The sequence below is a fragment of the Triticum dicoccoides genome, chromosome 3A, assembly GCF_002162155.2.
Source record: "Triticum dicoccoides isolate Atlit2015 ecotype Zavitan chromosome 3A, WEW_v2.0, whole genome shotgun sequence".
Lineage (NCBI taxonomy): Eukaryota > Viridiplantae > Streptophyta > Magnoliopsida > Poales > Poaceae > Triticum > Triticum dicoccoides.
In genome coordinates, this window is record NC_041384.1 from 702,050,461 (window position 1) to 702,063,473 (window position 13,013).

A 13,013-nucleotide genomic window follows, 5' to 3' on the forward strand; every position below is an offset into this window, starting at 1 on the left:
ACTCAAGTATTCTCCTCCACGATCTGATCGTAGAAACTTGATTTTCCTGTCACGTTGATTCTCAACCTCACTCTAAAATTCCTTGAACTTTTCAAAGGTTTCAGACTTGTGTTTCATTAAGTAGATATACCCATATCTACTCAAATCATCAGTGAGGGTGAGAACATAACGATAGCCACCGCGACCCTCAACACTCATTGGACCGCACACATCAGTATGTATGATTTCCAATAAGTTGGTTGCTCGCTCCATTGTTCCTGAGAATGGAGTCTTGGTCATTTTACCCATGAGGCATGGTTCGCACGTGCCAAATGATTCATAATCAAGAGACTCTAAAAGTCCATCTGCATGGAGCTTCTTCATGCGTTTGACACCTATGTGACCAAGGCGGCAGTGCCACAAGTATGTGGGACTATCATTATCAACTTTACATCTTTTGGTACTCACACTATGAATATGTGTAGCATTACGCTCGAGATTCATTAAGAATAAACCATTCACCATAGGAGCATGACCATAAAACATATCTCTCATATAAATAGACCAACCATTATTCTCGGATTTAAATGAGTAGCCATCTCGAATTAAATGAGATCCCGATACAATGTTCATGCTCAAAGCTGGCACTAAATAACAATTATTAAGGTTTAAAACTAATCCCGAAGGTAAATATAGAGGTAGCGTGCCGACGGCGATCACATTGACCTTGGAACCATTCCCGACGCGCATCGTCACCTCATCCTTTGCCAGTCTCCGCTTATTCCGCAGCCCCTGCTTTGAGTTACAAATGTGAGCAACTGCGGTATCAAATACGCAGGAGCTACTACGAGTACTAGTAAGGTACACATCAATTACATGTATATCATATATACCTTTTGTTTTGCCGGCCTTCTTGTCCGCTAAGTATTTGGGGCAGTTCCGCTTCCAGTGACCACTTCCCTTGCAATAAAAGCACTCAGTCTTGGGCTTGGGTCCATTCTTTGGCTTCTTCCCGACAGCTTGCTTGCTGGGCGCGGCAACTCCCTTGCCGTCCTTCTTGAAGTTCTTTTTACCTTTGCCCTTCTTGAACTTAGTGGTTTTATTGACCATCAACACTTGATGTTCCTTCTTGACTTCTACCTCTGCTGATTTCAGCATAGCAAATACTTCAGGAATGGTCTTTTCCATCCCCTGCATATTGAAGTTCATCACAAAGCTCTTGTAGCTCGGTGGAAGCGACTGGAGGATTCTGTCAATGACCGCATCATCCAGGAGATTAACTCCCAGCTGAGTCAAGCGGTTATGTAACCCAGACATAGTGAGTATGTGCTCACTGACAGAACTATTTTCCTCCATCTTACAGCTGAAGAATTTGTCGGAGACTTCATATCTCTCGACCCGGGCATGAGCTTGGAAAACCATTTTCAGCTCTTCGAACATCTCATATGCTCCATGTCTCTCAAAACGCTTTTGGAGCCCCGGCTCTAGGCTGTAAAGCATGCCGCACTAAACGAGGGAGTAGTCATCGGTACGTGCCTGCCAAGCGTTCATAACGTCTTGTTCTGCAGGGAGAACAGGTGCGTCACCCAGCGGTGCTAGTAGGACATAATCTTTCTTGGCAGCTATGAGGATGATCCTCAGGTTCCGGACCCAGTCTGTATAGTTGCTTCCATCATCTTTCAGCTTGGTTTTCTCTAGGAACGCGTTGAAGTTGAGGACTACGTTGGCCATTTGATCTACAAGACATATTGTAAAGATTTTAGACTAAGTTCATGATAATTAAGTTCATCTAATCAAATTATTCAATGAACTCCCACTTAGATAGACATCCCTCTTCTAGTCATCTAAGTATAACATGATCCGAGTCAACTAGGCCATGTCCGATCATCACGTGAGACGGACTAGTCAACGTCGGTGAACATCTTCATGTTGATCGTATCTTCTATACGACTCATGCTCAACCTTTCGGTCTTCTATGTTCCGAGGCCATGTCTATACACATGCTAGGCTCATCAAGTCAATCTAAGTGTTTGCATGTGTAAATCTGTCTTACACCCGTTGTATGTGAACATTTTGAATCAAACACCCGATCATCACGTGGTGCATTGAAACAACGAACTGTCGCAACGGTGCACAGTTAGGGGGAACACTTTCTTGAAATTATTATGAGGGATCATCTTATTTACTACCGTCGTTCTAAGTAAACAAGATGCAAAACATGATAAACATCAAATGCAATCAAATAATAATAGTGACATGATATGGCCAATATCACATAGCTCCTTTTATCTCCATCTTGGGGCTCCATGATCATCTTGTCACCGGCTTGACACCATGATCTCCATCATCATGATCCCCATCATCGTGTCTCCATGAAGTTGCTCGCCAACTATTACTTCTACTACTATGGCTAACGCGTTTAGCAATAAAGTAAAGTAATTTACATGGCGTTTCTCAATGACACGCAGGTCATATAAAAAATAAAGACAACTCCTATGGCTCCTGCCGGTTGTCATACTCATCGACATGCAAGTCGTGATTCTTATTACAATAGCATGAACATCTCATACATCACATATAGATCATTCATCATTCATCACAACTTTGGCCATATCATATCACAAAGCACTTGCTGCAAAAACAAGTTAGACGTCCTCTAATTGTTGTTGCAAGTTTTACGTGGCTGAAGTAGGGTTCTAGCAAGAACGTTTTCTTACCTACGTGAAAACCACAACGTGATTTTTCAACTTCTATTTACCCTTCATAAGGACCCTTTTCATCGAATCCTCTCCAAGTAAAGTAGGAGAGACAGACACCCGCCAGCCACCTTATGCAACTTGTGCATGTTAGTCGGTGGAACCGGTCTCACGTAAGCGTACGTGTAAGGTTGGTCCGGGCCGCTTCATCCCACAATACCGTTGAAGCAAGATAAGACTAGTAGCGGCAAGAAAGTTGACAACATCTACGCCCACAACAAATTGTGTTCTACTCGCGCAAGAAGAACTACGCATAGACCTAGCTCTGATACCACTGTTGGGGAACGTTGTAGAAAACAAAAATTTTCCTACGGTTTCACCAAGATCCATCTATGAGTTCATCTAGCAACGAGTGATCGGATGCATCTACATACCTTTGTAGATCGCGAGCGGAAGCGTTCAAAGAACGGGGATGAGGTAGTCGAACACGACGTGATCCAAATCACCGGAGATCCTAGCACCGAACGGACGGTACCTCCGCGTTCAACACACATACGGTCAGCGTAACGTCTCCTTCTTCTTGATCCAGCAAGGGGAACAGAGAGGTTGAGGAAGATGGCTCCAGCAGCAGCACGACGGCGTGGTGATGATGGAGCTGCAGTACTCCGTCAGGGCTTCGCTAAGCACTATGGAGGAGGAGGAGGTGTTGGAGAGGGAGAGGGAGGCACCAAAGTTCAAGGTAAGAAGTCCTCCATCTCCCCACTATATATAGGAGGACCAGGGGGGGCGCCGGCCCTAGGAGATCCAATCTCCTAGGGGGGTGCGGCCAAGGGGGAGGAATCCTTCCTCCCAAAGGCACCTAGGAGGTGCCTTCCCCTCCTAGGACTCTTCCTCCTTGAAACCCTAGGTGCATGGGCCTCTTGGGGCTGGTGCCCTTGGCCCATGTAGGCCAAGGCGCACCCCCTACAGCCCATGTGGCCCCCCGGGATAGGTGGCCCCACCCGGTGGACCCCCGGGACCCTTCCGGTGGTCCCGGTACAATACCGATGACCCCGAAACTTGTCCCGATGGCCGAAACAGGATTTCCCATATATAAATCTTTACCTCCGGACCATTCCGGAACTCCTCGTGACGTCCGGGATCTCATCCGGGACTCCGAACAACATTTGGGTTACTGCATATACATATCCCTACAACCCTAGCGTCACCGAACATTAAGTGTGTAGACCCTACGGGTTCGGGAGACATGTAGACATGACCGAGATGCTCTCCGGTCAATAACCAACAGCGGGATCTGGATACCCATGTTGGCTCCCACATGCTCCTCAATGATCTCATCGGATGAACCACGATGTCGAGGATTCAAGCAACCCCGTATACAATTCCCTTCGTCAATCGGTATGTTACTTGCCCGAGATTCGATCGTCGGTATCCCAATACCTCGTTCAATCTCGTTGCCGGCAAGTCACTTTACTCGTACCGTAATGCATGATCCCGTGACCAGACACTTGGTCACTTTGAGCTCATAATGATGATGCATTACCGAGTGGGCCCAGTGATACCTCTCCGTCATACGGAGTGACAAATCCCAGTCTTGATCCATGTCAACCCAACAGATACTTTCGGAGATACCCGTAGTATACCTTTATAGTCACCCAGTTACGTTGTGACGTTTGGCACACCCAAAGCACTCCTACGGTATCCGGGAGTTACACGACCTCATGGTCTAAGGAAAAGATACTTTGACATTGGAAAACTCTAGCAAACGAACTATACGATCTTATGCTATGTGTAGGATTGGGTCTTGTCCATCACATCATTCTCCTAATGATGTGATCTCGTTATCAATGACATCCAATGTCCATAGTCAGGAAACCATGACTATCTGTTGATCAACGAGCTAGTCAACTAGAGGCTTAGTAGGGACATGTTGGTGTCTGTTATTCACACATGTATTACGATTTCCGGATAACACAATTATAGCATGAATAAAGACAATTATCATGAACAAGGAAATATAATAATAATGCTTTTATTATTGCCTCTAGGGCATATTTCCAACAACGAGTACCTTTCATAGGAGAGACACGGAGGTAAACATGATCTCCGATCTCAAAAGCCAAATCACGGTGCTTACTATCATAGTAGCTCTTCTGGCGGGATTGGGCTGCTTTGAGGTTATCACGAATGACTTTGCACATTTCTTCTGCTTCTGTGATTAAGTCATTACCCAGCAGCTGACGTTCACCAGTTTCAGACCAGTTGAGAGGGGTACGACACTTCCTGCCATACAGAATTTTAAAAGGGGCCTTGCCTGAACTTGCTTGAAAACTGTTGTTATACGAGAATTCAGCATAAGGAAGACAATCCTCCCATTTCATGCCGAAGGAGATCACACAAGCCCTGAGCATATCTTCAAGAATCTGGTTGACACGCTCGACTTGACCGCTTGTTTGAGGATGGAAAGCAGTGCTGAAGCGGATGTTAGTGCCCATGGCCTTCTGAAAAGAATCCCAAAACTTGGAGGTAAAGATGCTGCCACGGTCTGAAGATATCACTTGAGGAATACCGTGCAGAGAGACAATACGAGAGGTATAGAGTTCCGCCAATTGAGCTGCAGTGATCGACTCTTTGATAGGCAGAAAATGAGCCACTTTGGTGAGTTTGTCGATGACAACAAATATAGCATCATTGCCACGCTTGGACTTTGGAAAGCCAGTCACGAAGTCCATCTCAATGTGGTCAAACTTCCATTCTGGAATGGCAAGAGGTTGGAGGAGACCCGCTGGCCTTTGGTGTTCTGCCTTCACTCTTCTGCAGACATCACATTCATTCACGAATTGAGCGATCTCGCGCTTCATTCGAGTCCACCAATAAGCTTGCTTAAGGTCCTGATACATCTTCGTGCTCCCAGGGTGGATGGAGAGGAGAGAATTGTGAGCCTCGTTCATGATCACTTTACGAAGGTCACCTTTGGGAACAACAATACGGTCCTCGAAGAAGAGAGTGTCCTTGTCATCAAGGCGGTAGCACTTGTACTTGGACTGACTCTTGGCAATCCCAATCTTCACCTTTTTCACCATAGCATCAAGAAGCTGGGCTTGGCGAATTTGGTCTTCTAAGGTAGGAGAGACTTGAAGGTTGGCAAGGAAACCTTGAGGAACAACTTGCAGATTAAGCTTGCGGAAAGCTTCACAAAGCTCGGGTTGATAAGGCTTAAGAATCAGACTGTTGCAGTAGGCCTTTCTGCTCAAAGCATCAACAATCACATTAGCCTTGCTTGGAGTATACTCGATACTCGAATTATACTCTTGAATCATTTCGACCCATCGAGTCTGCCTGAGGTTGAGATTAGGCTAAGTGAAAATGTACTTGAGACTCTTGTGATCAGTGAAAATGTCCACTTTTCCTCCCAATAGAAGATGTCTCCAAGTCAAAAGAGCATGCACAACTGCCGCCAACTCGAGATCATGAGTGGGGTAGTTCTTCTCATTAGGCTTCAACTGGCGAGATGTATAAGCAACAACTTTCTTCTCTTGCATCAAAACTGCGCCAAGACCTTGGAGAGAGGCATCACAAAAGACCTCGTACGGTTTGGATTCATCAGGCGGAGTCAGAACTGAAGCAGTGATCAATTTCTCTTTCAAAGTGTTGAAAGCAATATCACACTCCGGAGACCAAACGTACTTGACGTGCTTCTGAAGAAGATTTGAGAGAGGCTTCGCGATCTTAGAAAAGTTTTCAACGAATCTTCGGCAATAGCTTGCGAGACCGAGAAAACTGCGGAGTTGCTTCACGTTCTGAGGAGGTTCCCAATTCACAATTGCAGACACCTTCTCAGGATTCATGGAAATGCCCTTGGCAGAGATGATATGACCAAGATAAAGAACCTCATCGAGCCAAAATTCACACTTGGAGAACTTGGCATAGAACTGATGTTCCCTGAGCTTATCGAGAACTAAACGCAAGTGCTTGGCATGATCTTCCCTGTTCTTGGAGAAAATCAGAATGTCGTCGAGATAGACCAAAACGAAGTCATTGGTGTAGGCGTTGAAGATGAAGTTCATCATGCGAGAGAACGTCGGAGGAGCGTTGGCGAGGCCAAAAGACATGATAGTGTATTCATATGAACCAAAGCTTGTTCTGAATGTTGTCTTGGGAATATCTTCTTCACGAATGCGAATCTGGTGATAACCCATACGGAGATCAAGCTTGGAGAATACTTGGGCACCTTTGAGTTGTTCGAACAGCTCATTGATGTTGGGAAGTGGGTATTTGTTCTTGATGGTCTTCTTGTTCACTGGACGGTAATCAACACAAAGTCGGTCCGTTCCATCCTTCTTCTTCACAAAAAGAACACCACAACCCCACGGAGAAGTACTAGGACGGATAAGACCCATTCTTTCTTGCTCATCGAGTTGCTTCTTCAGATCCTTCAACTCTTTAGGACCGAGCTTGTAAGGACGTTTGCACACAGGTTCCGTGCCAGGCTCAAGTTCAATAACGAATTCAACTGGCCGGTGCGGAGGCATTCCTGGGAGCTCTTCTGGAAAGACGTCTTGATATTCGCAAACGACTGGAATTTGAGAGATGGCATCCAATTCACCCTTCTCATTGAGAGAAAACAGACGGATAGTATTATCCCGAGCGGCAAAGATAATTACATCCTCAGACGAATGAGTCAATTGAATCTGCCTGGCTGCACAATCAAGCTGAGCCTTGTGCTTAGAAAGCCAATCCATCCCGAGAATAAGATCAATATCCGAGTTACCAAGAACCATTGGAGAAGCCAGAAACTTGAAATCACCCATCGTGATAGAAATATCCGGAATCTCGTGATTAGCAAGCAAACATTTACCCGGAAAGACGACTGCTAACGGTTTATCCATAACTTGGGAAGTCAACTCATGCTTAGATGCAAAAAGTTTCGAGATGAAGCAATGCGATGCACCAGTGTCAAAAAGAACTTTTGCAGGTTTATCATTAACAGGAAGGTTACCCATGATCACATCTGACGAGTCCTCTACCTGAGCTGCATTCATCAAATTGACCTTGGCATGCTTGGGGTTATGCTTGACCACAACTGTACTTGCCGATCTGACAGGAGGAGGAGGAGGAAGACGCCTCTGGTTGAAACACTTGTTGGCATAGTGACCCTTCTATTGGCACTTGTTGCACGTGACCTCTGAGAGCGGACGGTGGTACGGAGCACTCGATCTTGGAGCTTGAGACGGAGTCTTGTTCTGAAAGCCTGGGTTGGGTGGGTGGGAAGAACCACTACCACCTTTACTCTTCTGCTGATACGGCTGACGGAACGGAGGAGGAGGAAGCCAAAACTTCTGCTGCTTGGCCACTTGAGTAGAGGAAGAAGGAGTAACATCTCTGACTCGCTTCCTGGAAGCATCACACCTCAACTGAGCAGCCTCTTGCTTCAGTGCCATGTTGTAGAACTCATCGTACCTCAAGGGCTCAAAAGAGAACAAGAGCGAGCTGAATATCTTCTCTGAGACCACCCTTGAACTAATATATCATGCTCTTCTCATCAGGCACCTCCTGCTTGGCAAAGCGGGCGAGCTTCTGGAACAACTTGTTGTAGTCATAGACAGACAAAGAGCCTTGCTTCAGATTGCGGAATTCCTCACGCTTGCTTTCAACCACACTCTGCGGAATATGATGAGCTCGGAAATCTCAACGGAAATCATCCCAAGTGATAACACGTCCACCTCTGGAATTCTTGTACTGCTGGAACCATTCTGCTGCCTGATCTTTGAGTTGGAAGGAAGCGAACTTGACAAAGTCCTCAGGCCTGACGTTACTGCACTCGAAATGCTTACACAGATCCACAAGCCAATCGTCAGCATCGGTTGCCTCAACACAATTGCTGAAAGTCTTTGGCCCGTTAGCAAGGAACTGGTTGAGTGTAGCACAGTGACTCTGATTGCTGCCTTGATTCCCTTGACTGCCTTGATTGCGCTCTTGAAGAATTTGCATGATCAGCTGAGTGTTTGCATTGGTTGCGGCCATCACAGCTTGCCATGCCTCTGGAGGAGGTGGAGGTGGTGGCGGATCTTGATTCTGGTTCTGACTGGTGCTCTTAGCGGGAGCCATCCTGAAGAGGTTGACCACCATTAGCACATAGACAGATACTTGAAGCTGAAACCAACGGAATGAAAATTGCAACATATAGTCTTCACATCCGAACAAAATTAACGAATGCATTCCTCTTCAAATGGTCACATATCCATAAATTGAGAAGCCACATAGAATTAAGGTAGAGAAATAAATCAACAAGGTACGGATCAAGAACGAATAATCGGTAAGAAATCCCAATCTCAAACCAATATCCGTGGAAGAAGAACTAGAGCTACTAGAATTCCCACCTATGAAACTCCCGAACCTTTCCGGTTATGCAATCAGGTGTTGGGGATACAGGGGAAGCATAATATCTCACCCAAACTAGCAAATCCTACATCCAGCTGTATCCATCCTTCAACACATAACCAAGAAAACTTCGGAAACTATCTACCTCAACCTTCGAAAAGCATCCGTTATACAAGTTATGGCGATACTCCCGAACTCCCGCCCCAGTACTGGGTGGCGTCGAGGTTATCTCACCAACGAACTGCATAAAAGAGATTTTCGATGTCGGCGAACATATCTCAAGTATTCCAGAATTGCAACGATAAAATTATGATGACAACACCTCAGACCTCAACTCCCCGGGACACTTCCACTAAACCCCTGACAGGAGGCACCAAGTCAATGTTCTCATCATAAGCCATCGGAACGATTCCAAGATACTCGCGTGATCCTAATTTTTTTTTGTGAAATTTGAGAAGAGAAGAGTCAAAACTCTACGTCAGGATGCCTTACCAGAGTGATGAGGAGACTGGGAAGTAAAAAGAATTCCTAAGCTCTCCGATATATAATTCCTAAAGACTCAAAACATTTTTCTAGACACAACTCGGCTGCTAAAACGATCAAGCAATGGGGCTCCTAAGGTCGGGGAAGGCTCTGATTACCAACTTGTAATACCCTCGATGCGGCTATAGCTCCCACGTGTCGAGGCACGACTTAGAGGCATAACCACATTGAAAGCAATGTCGCAAGTCAGACAATCATTACAACATCCCATATATAATAAAAGGGGGAGAAACATAGTTGGCTTACACTCGCCACGCCACATCAAATTACATAAATAACATCCATCATACAAACACTCGTGGCCCGACTACGGTGCCAAAATAGAAGAAAACCCAACATGCGACAAGGCCCTGAATCGAACCCCAACTAAGCACCACTACTGATCATCGGGAAAGGAAACATAATAACGCTGAGAGTCCTCGTCGAACTCCCACTTGAGCTCATAATCGTCACCTGGAGCGGAATCACCTGGACCTGCATCTGGAGTTATAGTAATCTGTGAGCCACAGGGACTCAGCAATCTCGCACCCTCGCGATCAAGACTATTTAAGCTTATAGGAATGGGTAAGGCAAATATATATGTGGAGCTGCAGCAAGCGACTAGTATATATGGTGGCTAACTTATTCGCAAAAAGAGAGCGAGAAGAGGAGGCAAAGCTCGAGCGAGAATCTAGAGGAACAACCTGCGCAAGCATAACTCCAACACCGTGTCCACTTCCCGGACTCCGCCGAGAAGAGGCCATCACGATAACACACTCAGTTGATTCATTTTAATTAATTAAGGTTCAAGTTATCTACAACCGGACATTAACAAATTCCCATCTGCCCATAACCGCGGGCACGACTTTCGAAAGTTCAATCCCTACAGGGGAGTCCCAACTTAGCCCATGACAAGCTCTCACGGTCAACGAAGGAATAGACCTCCTCCCAAGACGTTCCGATCAGACTCGGTATCTTGGTAACTCAAGACACTTCGACAGGTTAAAACAAGACCAGCAACACCGCCCGAATGTGCCGACAAATCCCGATAGGAGCTGCACATATCTCTTTCTCAGGGCACACTCAGATTGTCCAAACTTCCGGTAGGCCAGCCCAGAGTTGCCCCTGGTAGCCACCGGCGGCTGATGGTTTGGACCAACACTCAGAGGAGCACTGGCCCGGGGGGGGGGTTAAAATAAGATGACCCTTGAGTCTGCAGAACCCAAGGGAAAGAAAAGGCTAGGTGGCAAATGGTAAAACCAATGTTGGGCATTGCTGGACAAGCTTTAATCAAGGCGAAATATCAAGAGGTTCCCATTATAACCCAACCGCGTAAGGAACACAAAATCCGGGAACATAACACCGATATGACGGAAACTAGGGCGGCAAGAGTGGAACAAAACACTAGGCAAGAGGCTGAGCCTTCCACCCTTTACCAAGTATATAGATGCATTAAGATAACATAGCAGTATAATGATATCCCAACAAGTAAATAAATGTTCCAATAAGGAACGGCCTCCAATCTTCACCTGCAACTAGCAACACTATAAGAGGGGCTGAGCAAAGCGGTAACATAGCCAATCAACGGTTTGCTAGGACAAGGTGGGTTAGAGGTTTGACATGGCAGTTGGGAGGCTGACAAGAAAAAGGTAGGCATCGTAGCATTGGCATAGCAAGAGCGAGCAAACTAGCATAGCAAAGATAGTAGTGATTTCGAGGGTATGATCATCTTGCCTGCACAGTTGTCAGAGTTGACTGGATCCTCACAAGCAAACTCAACGGGCTCCTCGGTAGCGAACTCGTCTCCCGGCTCTACCCAAACAAGACAAACAAGCAACAAGGATACAATCAATCACGTGCAAGAACAAGCAATATGATGAAATGATGATATGCTATGCGGGATGCGATGCGGGATGCAAAATGCAAGATATGACAGGAAATGCATGAAGCTGGCCTCAACTTGGAATTCCAAGGGTGCCACTGGAAAGATGAGATGAAATCGCTTGAAAACGATATAAAGATCATTGGAATCGGAGTTACGGTTTGGAAATGGCAAGCGTTTTAAGAATGACACCGGTCTGCGATTTACAGCAAGTAGGCATCTAAATGCAATGAAATGAACATGCTACAGCCACCAAACATGACAACAAAATACATGGCAGGGATGCACACAAGCTGCTTAACAAAAGACTAGCACTGAGCCACGGCCAATTCATCCATTAAGAGGTTCAAACAAGCATGGCAAAAACGCAAATGCAAAACAGATTCCAGACTTAGTGAAATTAACACTCGTCTGAAATTTCAGATCACGAAGCCCTCTTCGGAGCAGCAAAACAACATGATACATGACCTGATTAAGACAAGTAAGAACATGGCATGGAGCTACTCAACAAGCTTAACAAAAGACCCAAAGTGACCTGGGGCCAAAAGGGTTCACAAAATATACTAACGGGCACACGAACATAGCAAAAACATAATCAGTTTTCAGACTTAGTGAAAACTGAGACATGCTGAAATATAACTCACGAAGGCATGTAAACGAGCTCGATGCACTCACCACGGTGCAAGTCATGGCAAGGCAGGCATACATCCATTAAGAAGGCACAAAATACTAGCTAGACATGGCAAGAACAATGGCATAGCACGCACGGATCAACTTCAATAGCATCGGCAAAATCGCAAACGAGTTGACGATCTGCCCAGATTCACCACGAAGCAAAAGTAGAGCTCGATTGACTCAAGCTAGGGTGATCGATAATTGCAAACAAAGATATGGATGGATATAGCATAACATGGTTAACAAAACTCCTTTACTGATCATCCTCAAAAGAGGCACGGATCACTAGGAAACAAGCTAAACATATGGCATCATGAACTAAATAATCCCAGACTTAGTGAAAACAAACTACTAAGTCTCTGAAAATAGATTTCCCGGGTGCCTCACTTTGCAAGCTTGCACAAGTCACCACGCACATCCTAAAAATGCATGGGCTGCACCTCTGGAAAGAAGTCAAAATGCTTAACAAAACATATGAAGGACTCACAGGCATAGCATGCACACAATAATCATGGCAAAAATGACAAAAGTCTAAGATGAACTAGCAGATCCGACAATTAACTCACGAAGCCTCCTTATAACAGCATTTTGGGCTTCAAGATGCATTCAAATGAAACTGATGCAATGGAATGAAATGATGTACTCATCAAGGCGAACATTTTGATATATTACACGTCCAAAACGGAGCTACGGATGCGGAGATACGGACGGTCAAAGTATGCACAAAAAAATAGTGTTTCGGGGAGAAAGTCAACCGTCTCGAAACAGGATCTAGATCTGGCGTGGAAACCGAGGCTCGCCGGAGACGCACTGTACACGCCGGAGACGGGGAGGAAGATCCAGCCGGATCCGAGGCCGGTGAGAGGAGGGGGGTGCCG